General features: G+C 44.6%; 2 protein-coding genes across 2 annotated transcripts in view; both read left to right on the forward strand.

Annotated features, from left to right (window-relative positions):
* The window catches only part of RAB4A (RAB4A, member RAS oncogene family), a 683,172-nt gene that overhangs the window by 266,130 nt on the left and 390,273 nt on the right, over positions 1-26,769 (forward strand). The window lies entirely within an intron of this gene.
* The window catches only part of GALNT2 (polypeptide N-acetylgalactosaminyltransferase 2), a 1,373,297-nt gene continuing 1,366,434 nt past the window's right edge, over positions 19,907-26,769 (forward strand). Inside the window, exon 1 of the mRNA XM_050769229.1 lies at positions 19,907-19,910. The gene's annotated coding sequence lies outside the window, so the exon portion shown is untranslated. The remainder of the gene's footprint in view (positions 19,911-26,769) is intronic.

The following is a 26,769-nucleotide window of genomic DNA, read 5'->3' on the forward strand; positions in this document are numbered from 1 at the left end:
GAAGGAAGCAGGCAGCACCGGAGCAGTTACCCCACAGTGCCGCGATCCTGGCGAGCGCATGAGCTACAGGAAACGCGAGGAGAGGATCCAACTCAGTCTGGAAGGCTCAGGTGTGCGGGAGACACAATGGAGGTTCGAAGGGGGTCGACTCTGCCTGGGGAGGGTGCCAGGAAGCTTCTGAGAAAGGCAGTGTGGGGGCAGCTGGAGCTAAATCTTGGAGTATGAAGAGGGGACAGCACACCCAAGGCAAGGAATGCAACCTGCGGGAACAGCGTGTGGGTGGATGCAGAGGTAGAGGGACGGGCCTGGAGGGATGTGAAGGCGTGATTGTGATGGGCCTGGTGTGCTTTGCTGAGGATTTTAATTTGATTTGGGAGCCACTGAGAGGTGGAAAGCATGAGAGTAACTCAATCAGATCATTCTGATTCTTCCACGTGGAAGGTAGCCCTGTAAGGCAGCGGAGGGTCTGGCGGAGAGAGACAGGCGGGAAACTGTGGCAGGAACCCAGGTGAGCCGGTCTGCGCGAGGATCTGAGGAGGCATGGACAGAGCTTTCTCCAAGAGCCTGCTCCTCGCGCTGAGCGACTGACTGTATCTGGTGTGTGTGTGCTGGGGGTGGGGTGTGTGTACGATGATGCTGGGATTCTTACACTGCAGCTGTCGTATCATCAGCAGCAAGGATGATGGCGCAGGAGACACTCAAGGTCATTGCCAGGGGGCACAAACACATGGAGAAAGTAACTCATCTTCTTTGAGAGCACCATGTGCCGCAGTATCATTCAATAGGGACCTTTTTTTTTTTTTTCTCCCCAAGACAGGATCTCTCTGTCCCCCAGGCTGGAGCACAGTGTACCATCGTAGCTCCCTGCAGCCTCAAACCTCTGGGCTCAAGCATTCCTGCTACTTCCAGCCTCCTAAGTAGCTAGGACTGTGTCCACCAGGCTGTGCTTGAACAGTGAGATTCAGGCATAGGCCACCACACGCAGCTAATTTTTAAATTGTTTTGTAAAGACAGGGCCTTGCTATGTTGCCCAGGCTCAATACAACCTTTCTATGGGACATTTATTTGTTTAGTAAACTTTCTCTGCCTCTCTCTCTCTCTCTCTCTCTCTCTCTCTCTCTCTCTCTCGTTTTGCTTTTAACCCCAGAGGCCTAAGATTGAGTTGCTGATCTTCCTGTTTTTGGCCTGATCACACCCCTGAAAAGGCTCTTTTAACTCTCATTTCCTGCTCCAGCCCCCTCCTCCCATAGGCAGCTTGCTGCAGCCTGCTGTGGCTGATCCAAGGTGGGCCCAAGCAATGGCTGCATTTCTAGTAGGGGGAGTTCTCCTTGCCACAGGAGATCACATGCACACTCCCCAGGCTGAGCTCAGGAATGCAAACTCAGGTCAGCCTAACAGGGTGAGGCTGTCCCATAGGAAGCAACATTTAGAAAGAGTCATGCCGGATTGGATTCCAACCCTGCCGGGTGCAGATGGCTGGTCAGGAATGCCCCACAGCTGTCTTGGCCTCCCATGTGGACTGCTGAGGCTTCACATTTCCCCTCAGTAACACAGCTGGGGCACTGCAAGGGAGTAGGGTGGGGGAGCTGAATTGCAGGGGACTCACCTTCTGTGGGAGAAGATGGAAGGGAGGGTAGATAAAACCGCAGTTGACTATATTCTAAGCACAGTCCAGATGTTTAAATCCTTACTGACAACTTAAAAACAAACTAGGGGTGGGCCGGGCACGGTGGCTCACGCCTGTAATCCCAGCCCTTTGGGAGGCCAAGGTGGGCAGATCATGAGGTCAGGAGGTCGAGACCATCCTAACAAACACGGTGAAACCTTGTCTCTACTAAAAATACAAAAAATTAGCTGGGCGTGGTGGCGGGCGCCTGTAGTCGCAGCTACTTGAAAGGCTGAGGGAGGAGAATGATGTGAACCCGGGAGGCAGAGCTTGCAGTGAGCCGAGATCATGCCACTGCACTCCAACCTGGGCGACAGAGCGAGACAATGTCTCAAAAAACAAAAACAAAAACAAAAACAACAACAACAACAACAAAACAGGGGTTTACATTTTGGGATAAAACCAAACCAAACTCCTAAATGTTCCAAAGAGATGGTAAAGTGGTAAGAGGATAGTTTTGAAACCTATCATTGCATTTGGGTTTATGTGTCTGATTGAATGTTTTTTCTTGATAAAACTTAACTGAGTACTTAGTATATGCCAGGCACTGTGTTGAATGTGACCTCACTTTGGGAGGCTGAGGTGAGAGGATCGCTTGAGCCCAGGAGTTCAAGACTAGCCTGGGCTACATAGCGAAATCCCATTATTACAAAAAAATTTAAAAAATTAGCCAGGCGTGGTGGCACATGCCTGTAGTCATAGCTGCTTGGGAGGCTGAGGGGGGAGGATTGCCTGAGCTTGGGAAGTCAAGGTTGAAGTGAGCCGTGATTGCACCACTGCACTCCAGCGTGGGTTTAGGTTTTTATCAGATTGAGAGACTGAGCTAAGAGAGTAATGACACTTATTTCCTGCCTGCTTTACTGGGGTGTAGCAGAATGTGACGATAGTAGTACACAGTGCCTGGGCCTCCTCAAATAGTTCCTAGAGATGGGATAATGGCCACATGTCCTGAGCAAATCCAGGCAGGCTCTGGACAGTGCTGCAGATGCAGGGACAGGTCAAGTATTGCAGGGATGGCGGGTGGGGGAGGGGTGGTCCCTGAGGTGGCCTGTAGGGGTGACATCCCTGAGTGGAGCAGGCTGATGTGTCGGCACGTCCATTAAAGGCCACTTTTAGGGCAGCTGATAGGGAGGCTGTTGGAGGAAAAAATGGCTCGGAGGCTAGGGAAGGAGGGCACAGAGTAGAGTGGCTGGGAAAAGACCACAAAGGGTTTTGCTCAGCTTCTCCGCCAGATGCATTTATTTTCAGAGATGGCCTGCTAGAGGCTTCTCTTTTCTATGCACATCCTCTCCAGACACAGCCTAAAGCCACGATGCTCACTTCTGCTGTAGGGGATTTTGCAGGGCAGGCCTAGAAAGCGTCAGCTAGAGGCAACCTCTTTTCATTCTATTCTGATAATCACTTGCAAATTCCAATAGGCAATTAGAAAAAGCACCAAGATTGCGAGAGTGCTAACTTTTTCAGCATTTCCTTGGTAAAAAGCTCCCTGTGATTTTATGGGGAAGGGGCGGGACAAGCAGTGGCTGCATGGATCCCACCCAGCCGCTGCACCAGGCTGCGCCAGGAACCGGAGGGAAGCACGGTATGCGAGTGAAACGCACTCCTGTTTCAAAATGTTTTGCAGTGAGCTGTGCTGGGATCTCCGGTGTGAACTGCGCCCTAAGCACAGACTGAAGCAAGCTCCCTTACCCTTCTGACCCTGCTTCCTGCCTCTGCTTATCACCCGCCCTGGGTTCAGAGTGTGAGATGCCGGGGCTCTGTGACTCTTCACTTCCAACGGCTCCTTGCAGCCCGTGCCGGCCACCACTTCAGCACTGGTGAATGCTAAAGTGAACGAAAAGGAGATGGGACTCCAACTTTGTAGTGAAAACCACGCACTGTCTTATTCATGTGCACCCTGTCTAACCCGAACTATTTTTGATGAAGTGCTTCACCAAGATGTGGTTTGGGGGAGGGGTAGAACAGGAGAGGATGAGGAGTAGAGGAGAGCAGGACTCTTCCTCCTCCGCAGAAGGAAACCTGTGAAAACATGTGGGACCCCAGGCTACCGCTCAGTAGAGTCCTCGAGGTGTTTATATTTGCCCAGCGCTGCACTCATGACAGATTATTTTGCCTGCAGGGTCTTAACAACATTTGGTAGGTGGTCTTGTAAAGGAAAGCAAATATTTAAGGCTTTTCTCCTTCCCTCTCCCTAATTGTTTATGTGGGGAGAGAGGTACCAGTTGCTCCTGATAAGAGCAGGCCACAGCCCCAGGCAGCTGGCGCAGCACACGCCTCCGTGTGAGGAACTCTGGCCTGCTGTGGTGAGCACTGCACTGACATCACTGCCCCCTGGGAGGAGGCTCCCAGTTAAGTGGGGAAAATGTATCTGAAAATGTCGAAGCGGATTGCTTCCATTGTCAGGGCATTTGAGGGAAACATCTATGAAATCGGTATAGCCCAGATGTCTTTATATGCACATGCTTAGCAAATCAGGATTTAACAGATGGCATGAATATATACACTTTGCATATCTAAAGATGCTTATACGATTAAATGTAAGTGATTTTGAATTTGTGTACCACACACATCTTGCAAAAGAAAAGCCAACCAATTACATGGTCCATGTTATGGTTTACATATGTGACCATCATTATAAATTATGTCTATCAGGCACTTACAGGGAGTTGAATTAGTTACTGTACAAAGCACACAGCCCTCTTTAGGAATTTATGATCCAGGGAAAACGGTGTTGCCTGCAAGGGAATTAAAGACTGTATCATCCGTAATAACAATTGAGATTCGTATATGGTTTTACAAGGTACAAAGTACTCTCAAAACATATCATATGATCTTCACAAAGGCTTGAGAAGGTTAAGTGTCTAGAGAAAGGTCATACAGTTATTCAGAGCTAGGCGGGTTCGTTACCAGGTTTTGGTCGGTTCTCTCCCGCCCCCAGTGCTGACATCTGTAGGCCCAGTCCAGCCCTGGGACTGGGCGGGTGTGAGGGGCCTTGACTGGGAATCTGGATGCAGAGGCCATGTTGTGTTTATGTGATAGACTCACTGTGATTTCTGTGGTGTGGAGAGTGGTGAGCGTGGGGTCGGGCACTCAAGAGAGCTGCAGCATGGATGGGCAAAGCTATGCTGCATCCATGGGGGGCTACCTTGAGGCCAAGTTTCCTTGGGGGCTGGGGCCAGGGATTTGCAACAGCCGGAGTCCCGCCAAGGATGTGGTTTCTGCAGGGAAAGCACTGCTTGGATGATTCCTTGTCCAGAGTTGTGCCCACCAGGTGGATGTGGTGGAGAACATGCTAGAGGGCTGGGTGGGCAGTGTCAGCGGAGAGACGGGAGGAAGCAGCCGGTGCTGAGCAGGCGCAATGGGCCAGGCTCAATGCCAGGAAGCTGACATCACTTCACCTCCCCTTCTTTCATCAAACCTTTTGGCACCGTCTTCCACAGGTAAGGACACAGAGCTCAGATAGGCTGAAAATGGGTTCGAGCTTATAAGATCTGGTAAGTCAGAGCCAGACTCCGAGCCACCGGCTTCCTCTGAAGCCTGAGTTCCTACCCGCTCCGCTGGCTGTCTCCCGAGTACTGTGGGCACATGAGGCCAGAGATCTCAGAATTCAGCTGCACTGGAATCCCCTGGAGGGCTGGCTGAAATGCAGATTGCGTGCTGCCACCGAGTTGCTTACTCCCTAGGGTCCAGTGGGCCCGAGAATCTGCATTTCTAACTAGCGTTCAGGCGCTGCTGCTGCTGCTGCTGCTGGTGGTAGGGGGTATCCACTTTAGGGACCACTGCTTGAGGCTGGGAGTCTGGCTGGGGCAGGGGACACTGAGGTCTCGTTCTGATTCCCCTGGGACCTGAGTGAGCTCCCCTGAGCCTGCTGGTTATCTCAGCATTCCCATTCTGCCTGTTCGTGTCTCGAGGTGCATGGGGTGGGGAGAGGTCTCTTTTCAGAAGTGCATGTTGCCCAGCCACAGGAGCTATGTCTTTTTATTTGTTTGTTTTTGAGACAGCGTCTCACTCTGTCTCCCAGGCTGGAGTGCAGCGGCACAATTACATTTCACTGGAGCCTCAACTTCCAGAGCTCAAGCCGTCCCCCGACCTCCTCCTCTCAAGTAGCTGGGACTATAGATGCAAGATGCAGCCCAGATAATTTTTAAATTTTTTATAGAGAGGAGGACTCACTTTGTTGCTCAGGCTGGTCTAGTACTCCTGAGCTCAAGTGATCCTCCTACCTCGGCCTCCCGAAGTGATGAGACTACAGGCGGGAGCCACTCTGCCCAGCCAGGAACTATGACCTAAGCTTCCCCTTGTTAACCTGTGCCAGGCACACAGTGACTGCTCAGTGAAGAGTTAGCATCTCACGGGCTTGCCTAACACCCTCAGTGGCCTCAGATCCCTCAGTCATGAACCCCTGCTGCCATCCTGCATGGATGCTGCCTTTGTTATGGGGCCAGGATGTCTCCATTCTTGTCCACGGAGCTCCACTATTTAGGATACAAGTCTCTTTCTGGAATTTTAGAACTCCATCTATATTCAATAAAATATTTTTGAATTTATGATCATTCAGCTAGGACTGCCCCCAGGCCTGCCTCCTTGCTGAGTTCTGGGCCCCATTTCTCCCAGTGGGAGCAGGGCTCGGTCAGCATCAGCAGCAGTTCCTGAATGAGGGAATTACAAGCTTTGCTGCTCTGTGGGGTGTAGCCTCACCCTGTGGGTCTGGAGCAGGGTACCAGTGCCAGTCCCAGGTTTCTGTGCGTGGGAAGACACTTTCTATAACATCAACTCTGTGGGTGAATTTGGAGGAGAAAAGTATGTTTTAAAAATTTCTGCCAAAGCAGATAGACATTTTATAGATTAGAAGTAAAATCTGCATGATTTTTTAAGATAGGAATTTAGATGTGAAGGAAATGTGCTTTTGAATGGGGCCAGTCTCCTCGGGGTAACGCCATCACTCTTCTGAGCCTGTACGGTCATTTCTGTGGAAAAGTTTGAAACTTAATGATGAAGAATAAGCAAAGCAATGAAGCTGCAAGCAGTGACCATCTTACCATCTTGATATTGAGCCTTTATGTACATATCAGCTGCAGATTTTATGGAAGAGAAAGAAGTTGACAGGGAGCAAAAGTTCTGTGTGACGAACAGTGGTCCTAGAGCTACCGTGTGGGCAGGCAATGGATCTGTCCGAACAACTGCTGTCACTAGCCTTCAGTCATCAACATCAAGAAGTCAACACTTGTTCACAGCCTCAGTATTCGTAAGGTTCTGTGTTGCCAAAGGAGGTTACGATGATCCCCTTTCCCAACTGCCCTTTTTGTGGCATCACTTTGCCAGTTGGTCTGTGACTTGCTTTGGCCAGTAAGTTACAGCAGAAATTCTCCCTTAAGTTGTAGCTTCTATTCTCTCTCTGTCTTGGGAGCTATCTGGAAGCTCCCTGAACCCTGTCCTCTTGGATTTTTACAGAAGCTGTGTTACACAGGCATGATTAAACCATGTAGAAATGTGACTGGACCAAAAGCACATGATCGAAATCCAACAAGGCCTGTCTGTTCAGACTTTTCTTATCTCTCTGTGCAGGATTCCTTCCTCTAGGATATGGGGCAGGATCCCCTCTGGAATAAGGGTTTTGACCCACCGTCAGATTCGAGTCTTGCCTTGGGCAGGTGAAAGAAGGACAGGAGGTCAGAGAGAGAGATTCTGTTTCATGAGGCCTGCATCTGAGGACTAAAGCACCCCAACACTGCAACGAAAGACCGTGATAAGGGCTATGGAGGTTATGACTAGGAACTGTTGATAAGTGTGTGTGTGTATATATATTCCTATATATATAGAGAATATATATATATTTCCTATATATATAGAATATATATATAGATTTATATATATATAAAATATTTATATATATATTTATATATATAAAATTTATATATATAAAAAATATATATTTATATAGAATATATATATATTTCTATATATATAGAATATATATATTTCATATATATATTCTATATATTCTATATATATTCTCTCTATATATATTCTATATAAATATTCTCTCTCTATATATATATTCTCTCTCTCTATATATATATATATATTCAATCATAATCATAACATCACACCCGGGTTGTATCTCATGTTCCCATTTAGCAGCTTCTTTCTTTTTCCTTTCTTTTTTTTCTTTTCTTTTCTTTTCATTTTTCTGAGACAGGGTTTCACTCTGTCACCCAGGCTGGAGTGCAATGACGCAATCTCGGTTCCGCAACTCCGCCTCCCAGGTTCAAGCAATTCTCAGGCCTCAGCTACCTGAATAGCTGGGATTACAGGCGTGTGCCACCACACCTGGCTAATATTAGTAAAGATGCGATTTCACCACATTAGCCAGACTGATCTCTAACTCCTGACCTCAAGGGATCTGCCCACTTCTGACTCCCAAAATGCTGGGATTACAGATGTGAGCCACCATGCCAGGCAGCGGCTTCTTTCTTGATGAACTGTTTCTTCTTTCTTTCTTTCTTTCTTTCTTTCTTTCTTTCTTTCTTTCTTTCTTTCTTTCTTTCTTTCTTTCTTTCTTTCTTTCTTTCTTTCTTCTTTCTTTCTTTCTTTCTTTTTTTTTTTCTTTCTCTCTCTCTCTCTCTCTCTTCTTTTCTTTTCTTTTCTTTTCTTTTCTTTTCTTTTCTTTTCTTTTCTTTTCTTGCGGTGGAGTCTCACTCTGTCGCCAAGGCTGGAGTACAGTGGCACGTAGGTTCACTGAAACCTCTGCCTCCCGGGTTCAAGCAATTCTCCTGCCTCAGTCTCCCAAGTAGCTGGGATTACAGGCATGAACCACCACAGCTGGCCTGTTTCTACTATTTTTCTTTTTGTGTATAATTCACTATTCTTTTTAAAATGATATCAATATCAGCAACCCTTGGGAAAGGAGCAGGGTACGATTCCTCCTCTGACCGAGCAGCACCCGTTGGAGGAGTTTATACTCACACCTCCTTGTGTCTTGTTCGGCTCTCTGCTCTGCAGAGCAATACAGACTCTGACTGGACTCTTAGAAACAGCAAACTTAGGCTGACTGCCCACGTCCCACCTTGCAGGGCTCCAGCTGTCAGGATGTCCCAGCTGTGTTCCTCTTATTTAACCAAGCTTAGCCCTACGGTGGCATCCCAGCCAGGCGTGGTGGCTGTTCCTTCACTCCTCCTGCTCCTTGTGACATTATGGCTCAAATGAACCTTTAATTTGCTTTTCATTCTCCGTTCCCCTCCATCTTTCTCTCCTGCTCTTTCTTCTGACCTCCCCAGATAGCCATTTTTTCCTAATTCTTCACACTTCTTTTAACCCATAGGTATTTTTGGAGCACCTGCAATGGGTGAGGTGCTATGTTTGGCCCTGGGGACACAGAGGTGACCTAGGTCTGCTCCCAGCCCCAGGGAATGTGCCACCTAGTGAGGGGAAACAAACCAACAGAAAAGAAATATTCAAATGAATAAAATAATTGCAATGGTGGTAAGTGTCATGAAGGAAATAAACGAGGAGCAAGCTGTGTCATTTTAACCGAGGCCTGAGGTAGCTAATGAGTTGGTCACTGAAGGAGGGCTGAGATGGGTCAGAGGAAGCCATGGGGCATAGTCTTGACCTTTTCGGCTTTCATCCTTCGTCTGTGGACATTGCTGACTGTCCTCTGCTCTCCAATTCAGGCTTGGCCAGACTTGTCCATATCCTAAATCTCAGACCCTCATAGCAAACTGGTGGACGACAAGGCTGGCCTTTAAAATCTAATCACTTGAAGCTGGTCCCAGGAGACTCCCACGGAGAATAATATTGATTACAATTTATTTGCTTGAAATATTTTTTATTGCTATACTTTTTTTTTTTTTTTTAACAAAATAGATACATTTGTGTAGAAGGCTGGGCATAATGGCTCATGCCTGTAATCCCAGCACTTTGGGAGGCCAAGGTGGGTGGATCGCTTGAGGTCAAGAGTTCGAGACCAGCCTAGCCAACATGGCAAAACCTCTTCTCTATTAAAAATACAAAAATTAGCCAGGCATGGTGGCGCATGCCTGTAATCCCAGCTGCTCAGGAGGCTGAGGCCAGAGAATTGCTTGGACCCAGGACATGGAGGCTGCAGTGAGCCAAGATCACATAATTGCACTCCAGCCTGGGTGACGGAGTGAGACTCTGTCTAAAACATAAAAAAAAAAAAAAAAAAAAAAAAAAAAAATTTGTAGCAAAAGGAAGACATCAAAATATCCATAATCCTACCACTCTGATATAATTATTTTTACACTTCTGGTTATCTTCTTTCAGAACTTTTCTTATGCATGCATACATGTGCATAAATAAAACGGACAAAACCGTGTGTCTATTCACTTAATAATGTATCTTGGCCATCTTTCCATTACCTGCCACATCATTTGTTCACAGCAATATCACTTTTTGCACCCTAGTTTTAACTGATCTTATTGCTAGGCATTCGGGTTATTTGCTATTCCAAACAACATTTTAATTAAATGTCTCTGTAGCTGAACCTTTGTGCACACTTCTAATATTGATTATTGAGTCAAAGCAGTTGCCCACAGTTATGAATTTGAGCACGGATCTTGGCTAGTTCTTTAAAAACCCATGAGCTCTCCACAACCTCCACTGCTATCTGGAGCAGACAGGGACACTTGCAAGGACACGGGCTGTGTCCTCCCCACATGTGTGAGATGGGTATGTGTCCACTCATCATTTCTGCAGTTGGATTGCTGACACTAATGAGCTTTTTTCCTAGATCAAGGCATCAGGACCAAGAGAGAAGAAAATATTTCAGGGACTGAGAATTAACGGTCATAGGTGTTCATTTGGAGAGAAAAAACTGAAGGAAACCTGGGTGGTCAGAAAACTCTAAAACCACCTTATTTGTAGTTTTATTTTTTAAAACCTCACTCCCCAAAATCCCAAAGCATTTTACATCTGCTGAGTCTATTTTAATGGAGAGGAAAAGTGAGAAGTCTAAACTTTCTCCTAATTGATTTTTGGCTGCTGTGTCTATGAGAGACATGAAAACACTGTTCTTTGCAGATTTATTTCTTTTTATATTAGGGCAAATTTGGGCCTATTTATTTCTGTTTCCCTGGTGGTTTGATAATTATGATCAGTAAGAGTATTGCAAGTGGAGGGTAGGTGAGTGCATTACAGAAATCATTAGCCATCATTAGCTACATAACCATCCCCAATAATCTGGTATATTGTGGCCCAAAGAGGAAGACGAACTCCAAACACCAAAGAAAAGAATGTCACTCAAAGGCCAAATGGCCCAGGTGAGCCTGGAATGGAAAGAGCCGTCGTTTATGTCGCTAATCTCCTAAAGCTCCCCAGGATTGGGAATTCATACAATGAAGAGAGGAATGAAACAGTCCAACATTAAAACAACTTTGCTGGCAAGTGCTTTTAATTCAAGCTGGGCCATTGTAGCAGGTTGTCAGAGACTCTCAAGGTCACACAACAGTACTTGAACTGAGAACCTACTTCCACTAACTGTGGGGTGCATGTGAGCGACTCAGCTCGCCCCGACTCTCTCTCGGGCCAGGTCTGCACTGGAGCGGGTAGGCGGATGAGGAGAAAGACATTTCTCAACAGCTGCCTCTCTCAGCCTCCCTCCTCCTCATTATTCCTAGAAATGACAACAAACGTTGCCTGTTTTGCGAAAGGGCTGCCCAGCTGCTTAATTTGCAAATGAGAAAAGATAAGCGCATTCTTTCTCATTTTGGAACTGGAGAAGAGGAAAGCAGGAGTTCAGTATTTTCAACAGGAGACCAGATCCTGTGGAGGCCACCCTAGAAATGGTCAGGCTCCACGGGGCCTGATGGCCCTTCTGATTCTTTATTGCTCAGTAACAAACCACCTAAAACTTAGTGGCTTAAGAACACAACAGTCAGTTTGCTTGCAAATCTGCAATTTGGGCAGATTTCAACAAGGACAGCTTCTTTGTCTCTACACCATGGATAGAGGCTGAGGGTGACTAGTCCTGGGGCTGCAGTCATCTCTGGGCTCCCTTGTTCAACATGACTGGATTGTTTCTGGGGCATCCCACTTGGGCCATCAGCTAGAACCATTATAGGGGCCCCTCCCTGTGGCTGCTGGGCTACTTCATATCATGATGGCTGGATTCCAGGAGACAGGAAATAGCAGCCACCAGCTTCTTCAGGAAGCATCCCCTTCTGCTGTACTCAAGTGGCCAAGGAGCCTCAGAGAGCTGGGACTCATGAGGGTCACAGGTAGACCCCCCCACTCTCAGTGGAAAGGCTGTAAGAGATATCGGGCCTTGTTTTATAGTGGTCACAGTGGTTTATCTTTCAGTTGTAGAATCACAGCATTTACTTCTTAGAAGTCATTGAGGCCATTTACAATGAACCTCCACACTTTGCAGGAACCTTGTCTGTAGCATGCTAGCATAAGTTAGTTGTGGTCTGCCCTGAACTGGGAGATCGTGTGATCATCACAGAGCCATCCTACAGCAAGGAGGACTCGGAGGCATTAGGCGCAGAGCAAGAACATGAGAAAGGCCCTTCCTTGAGGCTCTTGAGCCCCTGGCTAGATCCCTGGCAGGACTATTGGGAGCAGCCTCCACCTTTTCTGTGTCTTTCAGAATGGTTCAGATGCAGAGGAGGTGCTACATTCATAAGAAAGTGCTACATTCTGGAAGCTCTGTGAACCTCATTCTTTTGGGTCTTTAGGGAAATTTTACTATGCAGGCATAATTGATTTCATCATTGGCCATGGTGATTAACTCGATCTCGAGCCCCTCTCCCTTCCCCAAAAGGTAGGGGTAGGAATGAAAATTCCAACCCTCTAAGTACATGGTTGGGTCTTCTGGCAACTGGTCCCCCATCCTTTGGGCTTTTCAAAAATCACCTCATGAACAGAAACAGTGGGATTGGAAGGGACTTGTTATGAATAACAAAAGGTGTTCCTTTCACCTTTATTGCTCTTATCTCATAGGAAATTCCAAATGTTTTAGAAGCTCTACACCAGGAACTGGGATGAAGACCAAATATATTTCTCATTATAAGTCACAGCATCACAAGGCATTTAAAAATGTAGTGTATTGGTAGGGAATTTGAGGTAGAGTAAGTCCAATTGGTTTTGAGATGATCACCGTTGGACGGAGAGTTTACTACTCACAGCTCCTAGAGGAAGGAGCATGCCCTGAATGGGGTGGGGGCACCAAAGAGGATTGGTCAGGCGGCAGATGGAGCGAGGGAAAAACAAGGGCAAGAATCTTTAGTGTGGTTTCCATGGAAAGTAATGGGTGACGCAGTGTAGGCTTAAGAATCGCTAGTTTGAATAATTTCGATGGACTCTGGGGCATAGGGGCTGTCCCTAATTGTCTGATACCTGGCTCCAAGGTGATTAAGACAGGTGGATATGATCCAGCGTCCCCAGTAAAGAAGGCAGTGTGGGTGTGGGCTCTGGATTGGTTGGTTTGTTGTGAAAGGTGTGCTTACAGACAAGTTGTTTATTACTGCTAAGAACTGAGTAACCTGACAGGGGCAGTTCCTCCATGGTCAGCAAGACCCCAGGTATCAGCATCCGAATACAGAAAATAAGACATGGGTAATACAGCTGGTGACTAGGAAACACATTTTATGTTTTTATCTCTAGTGTCTGATCTTAGCAGTCTACATAACTATTATGGAATAATTCTAAGTCAGTGTTTCTCAAAATGGGGCCTACAGAGCATTTATATCAGACTCATTTGATGAGCTTGTGAAACATGCAGATCCCTGGGCCCCTGCCATAGACATGACATCTCAGCATCTCTGGAGATGCTGGGTCCTGGAAATCCGTATATTGGCAAGTTCCCTGTGTAAGTCCTGTGTCCACTCTGCCTTGAGAACTGCTGTAGTGTCTTACCGATGTCTTCTCCATGCTGGCCCATCAGTCAGCTCTGAGTTCAGAGGAAGGTTTAGTTGAACTCCCAGGAATTTGAGCAACTTTCCCAAATGGAAAGCACCAGTCTCTCATCTCCACACCCCTGGCTCAGTTGGAGAGAATTACTTCTGAAACTGTCAGGGGCTTCCTAGAGCACTGAGACAGAAACAACTTTCCTGTCTTAGTTAAGGCAGGTGGGGGAGTGGGTGATGGAGGAAGAGAACTCTAGTCTGAGCAGCCAAACAGTGAGGGAAGTTAGGGCTGAAGGGCAGCAGGGGTCATAGGGGGTCCACACAAACTGCTATGACCTGGTTATATAGCTGGGGCCAATAAGCAGTCCAGATAGGAGCACTGGAGTAAGGAATTGGGTACCTGGAGTAATTTCCTTGGAAGAGTTTGTTCTACTTGTTTTGGCAATCTTTTCCAAGGCTGAATTGCCTACCTCCAAGGTTGAACTTACTATTATCTCCTTTAAAGGTTCAGAAGGGACTTCAATGGAGGAATTCTGTAGTCTGAGCTCTGTTCCTTTCTGCACAATTCTCTGGCCCTCCTGAAGCTTCTGTGAGTTACCCACTAACCTTTGATAAGTCCTTGTAACTTGATTAGCTCTAGCAGGTTCTGCTGTCTGCAACAAAGAACCCAGCCTGCTACCCATCCAATGAGCTGGCTACGGGGATTATTAAGCAGACTCCAAACCATGTGAGACCCATCCACGTGCCTCTTACATCGTGACTTTGAACACAGCTCCTGCTCTCTCCATGCATTGATTTTTCCCCTTCACTGCCCTCAAGGAGGGACCTACACTAGTTTTAAAGAGCCCTACCCAGTGCTCTGGACTGGAAGTTGCTAAGAAAGTTCAAAGTTTTGAATGTTGATTAGTGAAGACAACAGGACTCAGACCTTTATGTTCCTTGTAATCTTCCCCTCAAAGCAATCTTCCTAATTGCTTTGAATGTCTGTCCTTTGTTGTGCTAGCCTGGCTGTGTCTAATTTTCTAGAGGCCTAGGTCACTCTGCTGCCCAGACCCACCATTCAAGTGCAAATGATGGACTGGAGGTGTCAAAGACATCTGGGTCTACAAGAATAAAGTTAGAAAACAATGGAGAAAAAAACTCTCCATCACCACAAGCCCACAGCAGCCCCAGTGGGGACCCTCAGTAACACACCATATGCCAGCCCTACCAGCTCTCTGTAGTCTTAACCTCGAATTTTAATATTAAAATTAGCAGCTCAGCTTATTTAAAACTTGAGAAGTCTGTGCTTTTTCCAGTTCTGTTAAAAGCAAATGAGCATTTTCCTTTTAGTCGTGTTTAGACAGTGGTATAAATGGATCTGTCAGTCGGATGACACAAAACATGCAGCCTGTTTCTCTCTAGATGATGATAATGATGGTGAGAATGATAATGAGGATTGATGGCCATGGAGCTGTCTCGTCTTGGCTCCTCCTCCCTAGGGTTGTAAGGGTTTGCAGAGGAATATTTCTTCTTAGTGAGGGAGGAGCTTGGTGGGGTAGGTATTAGAGACACAGGATTTGAGCTCTTCAAAGAGGGCTGCTTGTTCTCTTTGGAACACTACCTAGGAAAAGCTGGAATTGGTGATGCTGGCACAAAAATCTCTACTCCATTCACATTCTCAGGGATTTGGGTGAACCCACCACTTGCATCAGGGCTGCCAAGGAGGATCCAGGGCAGGTGACACAGAAAACCAGGTTCTGATTTGGGCACCATGTCCAGGCCTAGGAGTCCTGAACTGCACATCACCCTAGTTGCAGTCTTCTTCCATTGTTTCTTCTCCATCCTGCCCCACTGTGGCACTTGCCAAAATCACAGGAAAAGATGCTATCGAAATGCTAACCAGTAATAGGAATGTTACATATTTTAAGCCTTTTTAGGAATGTGGTTTGATGTTGTCCCATTAAAAACTGAAACTAAGAGGTGATGGATGATTCAAGGTGATGGGGGTGGTCAGGCAGGAGACCCCTATCTCTGTTAGGAAGTGCTCCCAGCACCATGGTGCTAACCCTGATGGCTGACCAAGTCGCCTTCTCCCTGAATCTGCCCTGCCTGCCTGGGTCCTTGAATTTCTCTCCCCTCAGAACTTCTCCAGCTTGTATAGCCTGTAGCTCATCCCTGGTCTTTGGCCAGCACTGCCTTGAATGATGGCTCCCTTTTACCTGGGACCCTCAGAAAGGCCTCTGAGGGACATCTGACTGCTGTTTTGCAAAACAGTTCTGCCTGTCCGCAGGAAGCCATTAAGATTGGTCTTCATCTCTATTTTAATGGCAGTTAGATGTACCTTTTCAGAGAGGGGAATTGATAGCTACAGGAGGCAGCCAAATGCCTAGGCAGATAGGGGTGGTTCCCCAGTGAAACTCCACCTTCAAGCCAGAAAAACAGCCTGAAGCCTGAAAGACTGGACTGCTGGTCCCAGATGAAACTAGTAACCCAGAGTGAGAACTTCTGTTCCTATTTCCCCAGCCTTTTCTGATGGATTCTTTCTGAATAATACCTTTTAACCAATCAATCAAATGTTGCCTTTTCCAATACTACCTATGGCCTGCCTCTCCCCTATTCTAAGCCCATAAAAGCCCTGAACTCAGTCACTTTATGGGGGACTTTCCCACCTTCAGGTAGAGGGACCACCCCCATGTCCCCTCTCCACTGAAAGGTGTTTCATCAGTCAATAAAACTCCCTTCCTTGCTCACTCTTTGGGTGTCAGCATATCCTCATTCTTCTTGGGCATGGGACAAGTACTCAGGAACTGGTGCACAAGCCAGACTTGGCCCAGGCAGGTTGAATGGGAGGGCTGTCTCCAGCAGCAGGTAGCATAGCCAAACAAGGCCTGAGCAGAGAGTCACCGGCCAGAGGTCCCTAGCTTGTAAAGTGACTGAGAAGAAAATCCTGCATCAATACTTCATGTGAGTATTCTCTCTGTCCTTCAATTAAACCATCAACCATGCAAAGGACATGGAATACTTTGTCTCTCAGGAAATACTTGCTGTTGCTGGTTGATCAGGCTCTCAGCATGATCTTGAAGGTCACATAGTACCTACCTTAAGAGGTTGTTCTACTTCCTAAAAGAATGTTCTCTATCACAATGCCTGGTCCTGACCCGGAGCACCCATCAGGTGAGAGAGGTAAGGGAGGGGAGAGTTATCTCAACACAGCTCCAGCCCTATGGCCAAGATGTTCTGCAGAGTTCCCTGGGACCCTTCACATTGTTATCTGCAGGGCCACAGCAACTATGAGAGGCAGGTCCTGGCTATTTACTTTTTCTGGGCTCTAAGGAAAACTCCCACAGATTTGCTTTCTTGGAGTTAATGGCTGTGACTCTGCTGGATCCCTTTCCTGTTGTCGGTGCATCCCCGCAGGACCTGCCTCAATCTGTGCCCCAGGAAAAATCATCGTTTTGACTCTTTCCCCGTTCTGTGACAAACTGTTATCTCTAAAGCTGAAGGGCAAAGTTGAAGAAAAGCAGTGTGCAGTATTGTATTTACAAAGGACAGACAAAGTGACCATGAAACAGAGTAAGCCTACCTCATTTATCAGGCATTAAAAGTGCAATTTCAAAGAGGGAGAAGGAAATGAGCACTCTGAACCCAATTTGACCTACTCTTCCCTAAGAATCAGAGAATGCCATCCATGCTCATTTAATTGATTGTGGTTTCATAAGAATGTGTGAGTATGGAGGGTACATTTTATCCCATTTTGAAAAAAGAACAATTTGCCATTCTTAAGAAAATATTTTAGACCCTGGATACAGTCTTTGTTTGCTCATTTGTTTGTTTTTATAGAAATGGTGTCTCACTACATTGCCCAGTCTGGTCTCGAACTCCTGGCCTCAAGCATAGTCTCTGAATGGAGAAATTGTCTTAATTAGAAAACATCATTTGTTCATTTATTTATTTATTATTTTATGTAACTACTTTGTTCAGAAAACAGAACTACTAGTTCTGTGAATGATATAAAACTGAATAGGAATTTTTCCCTTTAAAACATTAAATTTGATTGGGGGAAACAGACCACATGCATCAATGTCAACATTAGAAAGTATAAATAAAATGCTGGTTGGGTGCAGTGTCTCATAGCTGTAATCCCAGCACTTTGGGAGGTCGAGGCAGGTGGATCAACTGAGGTCAGGAATTCAAGACCAGCCTAGCCAACGTGGTGAAACCCCATCTCTACTAAAAATACAAAAATTAGCTGGGCATGGTGGTAGGCACCTGTAATCCCAGCTACTCTGGAGGCTGAAGTAGGAGAATTGCCCGAACCCAGGAGGTGGAGGTTGCAGTGAGGCAATACCACGTCATTGCACTGCAGCCTGGGTGATAGGAGCAAAACTCCATCTTAAAAAAATTATACATAAAATACGGTGCAAGTTCTGTGGGAAGGTGCCTTGGAGCTGGGCACGAGAGGAAAGGTAAGGTGTCAGCAGACAGAGCTTTGTGTCCCAGCAAGGCTGTGAGCAAAGGCACGAGGGTGGGAAAGCTGCGGTCTGGGTGGTGAAAAGGCCGAGGGGAGTGCAGGATTGAGCTCAGAGATGTGGGTCGGGAGTGGGTCCCTATGTGACTGAGAACAGGGTTGAGAAGTTATGATTTTACAGTATAGGCAGGAACCACTGAAACATGCTGATCAGAAGTCGTCCAATCAATCAGCACTTCTCTTCTAGGAAGATTAATCTGATAGTGGTATGTAGGGTGGATTGCAGTGGATCATAGTTAAGAATGAGATCTACTGCAGTATTTTGGGCAAGGTGGCATGAGGGCCTGAAGTAAGGACTGAAAGGATGCAGAAGCATGCTCAAAACAAAACACATTTTTGAAAAAATAACATTTTATTATTATAGAGGTAATATGTGTGTATGGGGGGTGTGTGTGTGTGTGTGTGTGTGTGTATGTGTGTGTGTTGTAAGAAGTGTTTTTGGTCTGGTACGGTAGTGTGTGCCTATAATCCCAGGACTTTGAGAGGCTAGGGCAGGAGGATCACTTGAGGTCAGGAGTTTGAGACCAGCCTGGACAACACAGTGAGACTGAGTATCTAAAATAAAAAACTTTAAAGAAAGAAATGTTTTTTAAAAGTTACAATATAAAAAAATGACAAAAATAATATATTCCTACCACCCACATATCACACTTTTCATTCATTAGGTGCATATCATCCTGGCTCTTTTTCTGTGTGTATGTGCACACACACATAATGTATACACTTACTTATTTTTTAACGAAAATAAGATAATATTGTATACATTATATGTGTGTGTATATATGTACATATACACATTACCTATCTGTATTTTTTTACCAAAATGAGATATTATTGTACATACTGGATGGTAATTTTTTTCACCAATGATCTCTACTCCTCTATTTTAGTAAACTTTGAACTAAAGTTCAAAGTTGAACCATACCATATTCAATTTTTTTCAGTTAACAAAAAAATCTCACTAGTATGTGATATCTAACTAGCATTCAATCCAGGACTATGGATGCCAACAGGTTTTTATGTCCCTTAAGATTATTTTATTTTAGAAAAGTCGCTTTTTAAATTACATTGATTTGTCGAAGGGACTAAGCCAGCTACCTGCAGGATATCCCATTTTCTGGATATTTCTGGTGACTTTCTCTTGTATTTCATGAAACTTGTATCTAGTTAAAACAAGTTGGATCTGGTCATAAACCACATTAGACCCATATGACCCATGCCTGGATTAGACTGATGAAGGCCTGATCTATTTTTCAGTTCTATTTTCCCTTTGTGACTACAATGTTTTGTGCGATATTCCTAGAACGTACAGTTCAACTACTCACAGGATGGTTTTAATACCAACTGATAAAATCTAGAGCTTATGAAATGATCTTTAAAAATAATTCTGGCATTTATACTACTTTTATTAGTTGGCATTTTTAAGTAAAGTAAAATTTTATCGCATCAACGGGGACTACTTAAATATCCTCAAACACAATTCCTATCAGGAGACAGGATAAATGCTTAATTAGAGTAAAGAGTTATTTTAATCGCTACTTCAAATGGTGATAAATGGGTTCTCTGACTTTCCATTTTTTCTAAGTATCATTATGAATTTAACAGATTTTCATTGATTCGATGTGTTTCAATCCATCATGATACTTTTCATATTTAAATTGTCGTGACTTTGAAAAGTGGGCCCTTTTCTAAGCTATCTCTTAGGTTCTTTTCACATGACCCTATTCATATTTGAAAGTTTCCTTGCTTTCTAATACAATGAGGCATCTTATGCTCACTTTAGACCTGTCTCAGAGAGAAATGAACTCCTTCTTTAAGGACCTCTGATTCCTTCAGGGGAAATGATGTTAAAGACCATGTTCTGGGGAAGAAGGAAGGCATTTTCCTTTCAAGTCAACTTTATAATGATGTAATTTTCATAGTATGAAATACATCTATTTAAAAAAAAATGTTACCACCACCAGAATAAAGACACAGAACATTTTTGTCACCCCTAAAACATCCCTCCTGCCACTTCACAATCTTCTCCCCGCCCTCAGCCCTAAGCAACCACTGATCTGTTTTCTGTCACTGTAGATTAGTTTTGAATGTTCCAGAATTTAACATAAATGGAATGATATCATAGCAACTCTTGTGTGTGTAGCTTTTTTTCTCTTAGCAAAATTTTTCTCTTTGTTGGGGGTCAGGGAATAATTTTTTCAGGAAAAAAAACCTCAGAAAAAGAACTTACAGAAAAGTTGCAAATATAATCCAAAAAATATTTTAATTCTGAACCATTTTACATGAGTTTGTCAACATAATGCCCAATTACTCTGAATACTGTAGTGTGCATTTCCTATAATACAACCATGAAAATCAATTAACCTTATAATCCTGAGATCCCATTTAAATTTCAGCAATGTCTCAGTAGCAAAATCATACAAATCCAGAATTATGCGTTCCATTGGACACATCTCTATAGTCTCCTTTATTCTGGAAGAGTTCCTCAGTCTTTGATTATAATATTTTGAGATGATAGATTATTTATGTATGCAGTAGCCCTTAATATGGATTTGTCTGGCATTTCCTCATGTTTGGATTCAGATTGTGCAACTCTAGCAGAATATCACAGAAGCAATCCTGTGTTCTTCTCGCTGTATCATATCAGGTAGCACAGGATTTCTGTTTGTCTCATTACTGATGAAATTTATGTTGGTCATTTGATTAATGATCTCTGTTAAGTTTCTCCACTATGAAATTATTTGTAATAGAATGACAATTAAAATATAACATATCAAAATTTGTGGGAAGCAGTTAACAGCTTATAGCTTTAGACGCTTGTATTTGAAAATAAGAAGTTCCAGGCCGGGCGTGGTGGCTCATAACTGTAATCCCAGCATTTGGGGAGGCCAGGATAAATCACTTGAGCTTGGGAGTCTGAGATCACTTCGGGCAGCAAAAAATAACAATCATAAAAATTAAAATTAAAAAATAAAAAGCAAAGAGTTCTAAAGCAATAAGCTTAAGAAGCAAGAAAGGGGCTCCAATCATACCCAAAGTAGAAGAAAGTAATAAGAAATCAACAAAATAGAAAAAAGACAAAATAAGCAATGAAACCAAATCTTGGTTCTTGGAAATGATTTAAAATTGATAAACTTGGCCAGGTGTGGTGGCTCAAATCTGTAATCCCAGCACTTTGGTAAACTGAGGCAGGAAGATTACTTGACCCAAGAGTTCAAGACCAGGATGGGCAACACAGTGAGATCCCATCTCTACAAAAACAAAACAAAACAAAACAAAATTACCTGGGTATGGCGGCACACACCTATAGTTCCAGCTACTCAGGAGGCTAAAGTGGGAGGATTGCTTAAGACCAGGAGGTTAAGACTGTAGTGAACTGAGCTCATAACCACACACTTCAGCCTGTGTGCAGAATGAAGCCCTGTCTCAAAAAATAAAAATAAAAAATTGATAAACTTCTAGTCAGACTGATTAAGAAAAAAGAGAAGACATTAAAAGTATCAAGAATGAAAAAGGGAACATCATAACTGATCTAACAGATAGATGTTAAAAGGATAGTAAGAATTTTATGAACAACTTCATGCCAATAAATTAAAAAACTTAGATAAAATAAATTCCTTGAAAGACACATATTACAAAAATTGACAAAAGAAGAAATAGAGATTCTTAACAACTATATATATATTAAAGACATTTAATTGAGTATTAAATTCCCCTAAGGAAAACTCCAGACCCAGATGGTTTAGTGTTGAATTTTATCAAACATTTAAGAAAGAAGCAATACCAAACCTACACACATTTTTTTTCTAGAAACAGAGAAGGAAAGAACATTGCCAGCTCAGCATCATCTTGATATCAAAACTTGACAAGGACATTACAACAACAGAATACTATAAGCCATTTCTTCTCACGAGGAATTGTAAAAATCCGTACCAACATATTCATACCACATTATACGAAAAACCACTTCAATAGATACAGAAACTGCATCTGAAAAGACTCAAGCTTTCGGAAGTTTCTTCTGAATGCCTAACAAGTCTCTCCACCTTCTCTGGTAGGAGCTTAACTGTGTGAGCCTGGTGTGAGTGCTTGTAGTTCTCAGCCCTGCTCATGGATTTCTTTCATACTTGCTTTGATGAGTATTCACTAACAAGCTCTAGGCGACCCATATCCAGACTGGCAGGCTCTTTCTGCCATAGTTCGCCCTATCTTCTCACTCTGCCCCCTCAACTAAGAACCAGCCCAATGTCTCCATATTCTGATCTCTTAATTCAGCAGAGCTGTCATCTCTGCTTGGATCACTTCCATAAGCTGTGGGTAGAAAGTGCCCTCAGGCAGAAAGCTGGGGAGACTCTGGGTCCTGCCTCTCTCAGGGACCCACGGTCCTCTTGCCTACTGTCCAATGTCTGAAAATAGCTGCTTCATATATTTTGCTCAGATTCCTATTTGTTTACTCCAACATGGATTTCAGAAGTGAGATTCTTGGCAAGGAATTTTGAAGGTAGAAACACAGTAGCAGTTGAGTAGGGAGTATTTGGTAATTGGTTCTTTGAGAATACATAAAGGAAGAGAGATATCAAAGAGAGTGCCAAGCATTTGAGTTGGATGCCTGATAGAGAATGCTGGGCAGTGGCTGGGGGACACACAGGAAATGCTCAAAAAGTTGAAGACGCAGAGCTCTGACTTGAGGGGAATATGGTGGCCAGCAGAGGTCTGCTTGAGTGAAGTCCACAGCTGTGGGAGGAGAAGCGGTTGTAGTGGATGAAATGTGCAAGGAGACAGGAGTGAGAGAGGAAAAGGAAAAACACAGCTAAGGACAGGATCTTGTAAAGAACTTAGGTTATATTACGAGTAATAGCCACCAAAGGCAGAGAACAGAATATAATCAGGGAAGTTATTTCAAAATAGCTAGAAGAGAAGATGTGAAATGTTCCCAACACAAAGAAATGATAGATGTTTGAGGCGATGGATTTCCTAAATACTCTGACTTAATTATTACACATTCTATGCATGTACCAAAATATCACATGTACCCCCAAAACACGTACATATATTATGTATTAGTAGAAAAAAAATTTTTTAATTGCATCTGGCAGTGAAAAGGTCATTGGTGACCACCAAAGAAGACTGCCAGTAAAACAATGGGGGCATGACCTTGACTGCAATGGTTAATGGGGAGTGGGTGCTGAGGAAGTGGAGGCAGGGAAAGAGCAGGTGAAAGGAAGAAGAGAGATCTCAGGGCAGCTGGAGGGTGGTGAGTAGGTGTGCTTGGGTTAGGGCAGACTGAACCGTGGCTGTTAGCAGAGGGAGTCATCTTCCCTGAAGCTCTGCTGCTATAAATCTAACTTGCTGACGGTGTGGGTGTTTGGGTCGTAGAAATTCCATTTCCATCTATTCATATCTGTATTTATTTATTGCTTGCCTGGTTCCAAAAGGGATTTCAGTAGGCTCGGCCTCCAGTCTGTCAGGGACTCACTCGACCCAGCCTCCCTCTTGTCATCCACGCTGCAGAGGATAATGCAGGTCAGCTCATGAATCACCAGCACCTAAGCATGAGGTAGGCTGTTGAAGCACAGAGCAAGGGGAATTGTGAACAGAACACTCAGACTCCGGGATCTATTAGGCTCCATTGCTCCTGCAGAATGGTGGCCCACCAGCTTCACATCAGGTCCACCTTTTGGTCCTCGAAGTGGGTGCTGTGTCCTGCCTGCCCACTGCCCCTCCTGCTGCTTTGGCTAAGACAGGAGTTCCCGACACACTGAGGTACCCCTTCTCCCAGCTGGGCGTCACTTTGTTTCTGGGTTTCAGAGCAGTGTGCCTGGCTCTCCTGTGGGGCTCTATGTTACCTCATTGCTGTCCTGACAGTGTCCACGGGCCAGCGGGGCACAGGGCTGTGTGAAGAGGCAGCTGTTTCAGCTTTGTGCAACTCCAGGCCTCGTGAGGGTAAAAGCCCTACGGGCGCAAGTTTTTAAAAGCTGAGCTAACACGATCTCAGCAGGCCCAGGAAGGACGGGCACTTTGCGTGGGGATCTGGAAGTCTCCGAGGTAAAAGAACCCCAAGGCTTGAGGTGATGGATTTTACCCCATGAAAGGGGTAAAAGAGCCGCAATGCAATGAACTCCACCCCGTGGGGTTCTTTTACCCCAGAGACCTCCAGACCCCCAGGCAAAGCGCCCTTCCTTCCTGGGCCTGCTGAGACAGTGTTAGTTCAGCTTTTAAAAACTTTTCTCAGGCCGGGCGCGGTGACTCACGCCTGTAATCCCAGCACTTCGGGAGGCTGAGGCGGGCGGATCACAAGGTCGGGAGATAGAGACCATCCTGGCTAACACAGTGAAACCCCATCTCTACTAAAAATACAAAAAATTAGCCAGGCGTGGTGGCGGGCGCCTGTGGTCCCAGCTACTCTGGAGGCTGAGGCAGGAGAATGGTGTCAACCCAGGAGGCGGAGCTTGCAGCGAGCTGAGATCGCGCCACTGCACTCCAGCCTGGACGACAGAGCCAGACTCCATCTCAAAAAACAAAACAAAACAAAAAATGCAAACAGTTGTTAACAGCTCATTCACTTTTGTCGAGTCAAATGCCCCTCCCAACCTGTTCCCAGTTTTCAGGTGTGTCCACAGAAGCCCAGGGAGGTCAGACGATGCATCCAAAGTCGCATGGCTGAGCCAAGATGGAGGAAGGACTGGCATCAAGGCCTCCAGCTTCCTCCTGAATTTTAAGGTCTTGTAAAGGGTCTGTAACTTGCAGGGAGACAGGTTTCTTGTACGTCACCCAGTACTCCAAATATCCAGTATAACCCAAATTAATCCCTACAGCCTTATGAGGCACGTAGAAGGATTCTAAATGGCTGATTTTCAAGTCCAAGGACACCACAGGGCTGGGAACTCTGACCTTGCTCCTGGTGCCATTGGACGTTTCAGTTTGCAGAGATGACACCAGAGCAGCACCCCAGGGCTGTCCCTGAGTGTCACAGAATGAATATGTCTGTATTTCAGAAACATTCCTTGCACGCCTCATGTATTTCAGAGTTCTCAGTCAGCACCAGCTAATTATTTCCCATAGCTTTCTGTTAGTGGGTTAGGATTGGTGCCCCTCATCCCACACACTGCGAACAGCAACAGTTCACACCAGGGGAGTGTCTGTTCCAGACGGAAGAGAAAACCAGGAGCACAGCTTGTGGTGGGGCTCCAGTTGCAGACCCTGGGCCATTCAACCGACACAGCAGGGCCAGCTTTTTTCTCCATGTCGGGAATTTTTTCAAGGCCCATCTCAGAATGATGTTTTGGGCAAAAAAATTGTCTGGAAGAGGACAGCCACTTTTGTTTTTACAGTGTGATCCTATTTATGTAAAACTTAATAACTTCAAATAGTATTACATACTGCAGACTTCATACTATACAAAAAATACACCAAAACTCACAGGAGATTGAATTTCTAAATATTGAAACAAAAACCTTAACTTTACGGGAAAGTATAGAAGAATATTATCACCTTGAAACTGATAAATACTAAAATGCAAAAACTTCAGCAGAAGAAAAAAATAAAAAATTAAAGAACCAACCAGAGTCCAGAAGAAGATATTCACAACACACATGACTGAAAAAATGATTTTTATATTCTCATATATTAAAAAACAGCCACTTTTTAGAAGGACCATTTGATCCAGCAGTCTCACTACTGGGTGTCTACCTAGAAGAAAAGAAGTCATTATACAAGAAAGATACTTGCACATGCATGTTTATAGCAACACAGTCTGCAATTGCAACAATGTGGAACCAGCTCAAATGTCATTTAATCGAGTGGATAAAGAAGCTGTGGTGTGTGTGTGTGTGTATATATATATATATATATATATATATATGAGGGAATACCACTCAGCCATAAATAGGAATGAATTAATGGCATTTGCAGCAACCTGGATGTAATTGGAGACTATTATTCTAAGTGAAGTAACTCAGGAATGGAAAACCAAACATCGTATGTTCTCACTCATAAGTGGGAACTAAACTATGAGGATGCAAAGGCGTAAGAATGATACAGAGGACTCTGGGGACTTGGGATAAAGGGTGGGAGGTGGTGAGGGATAAAAGGTTACAAATTGGGTTCAGTGTGTACTGCTCAGGTGATGGGTGCACCAAAATCTCACAAATCACCATTAAAGAACTTACTCATGCAATCAAATACCACCTGTTCCCCAAAAGTCTATGGAAATAAAAAATTAAAAAATAATAACTTTTTTAAAAATAAAAATAAATAAATTTATCTTGTCAAAATAAAGTAAAATTAAATTTTAAAACAGGCATTTTTAATTAAAGTGAGGTCCCTCAGCGGGTCAGCCCTACCACTCCCCGTGCCTGTCCCACGCTGTGGTGAGTATACAAATATGATCTATTTCCTTCTTTGAACAGTCTGGAAATAATAGAATCTGTTATGGGCTGAATGGTGTCCCCCCAAAATGCTGATGCTGAAGCCCACACACTCAATGTGATTCTATTTGGAGTCGGGGCCTGTGAGAAGGAGATAAAGTTTAAATGACGTCAGGAGGCACCTCGACCTTGGACTTCAGCCTTTAGAACTTCAAGAAAATGAATGTCTGTGGTTTAAGCCACCCAGCCAATGGTAATTCCTTATGATAGCCCAAGCTAATATGGAGAGTGTTTATTTAAAATCACTTATTTTGAAAACAAGGAAATTAAGGCCCTTGTTAATTTGGTGGAAGTCAACTT

This window comes from Macaca thibetana, chromosome 1 (assembly GCF_024542745.1).
Source record: "Macaca thibetana thibetana isolate TM-01 chromosome 1, ASM2454274v1, whole genome shotgun sequence".
In the NCBI taxonomy this organism is placed as follows: domain Eukaryota; kingdom Metazoa; phylum Chordata; class Mammalia; order Primates; family Cercopithecidae; genus Macaca; species Macaca thibetana.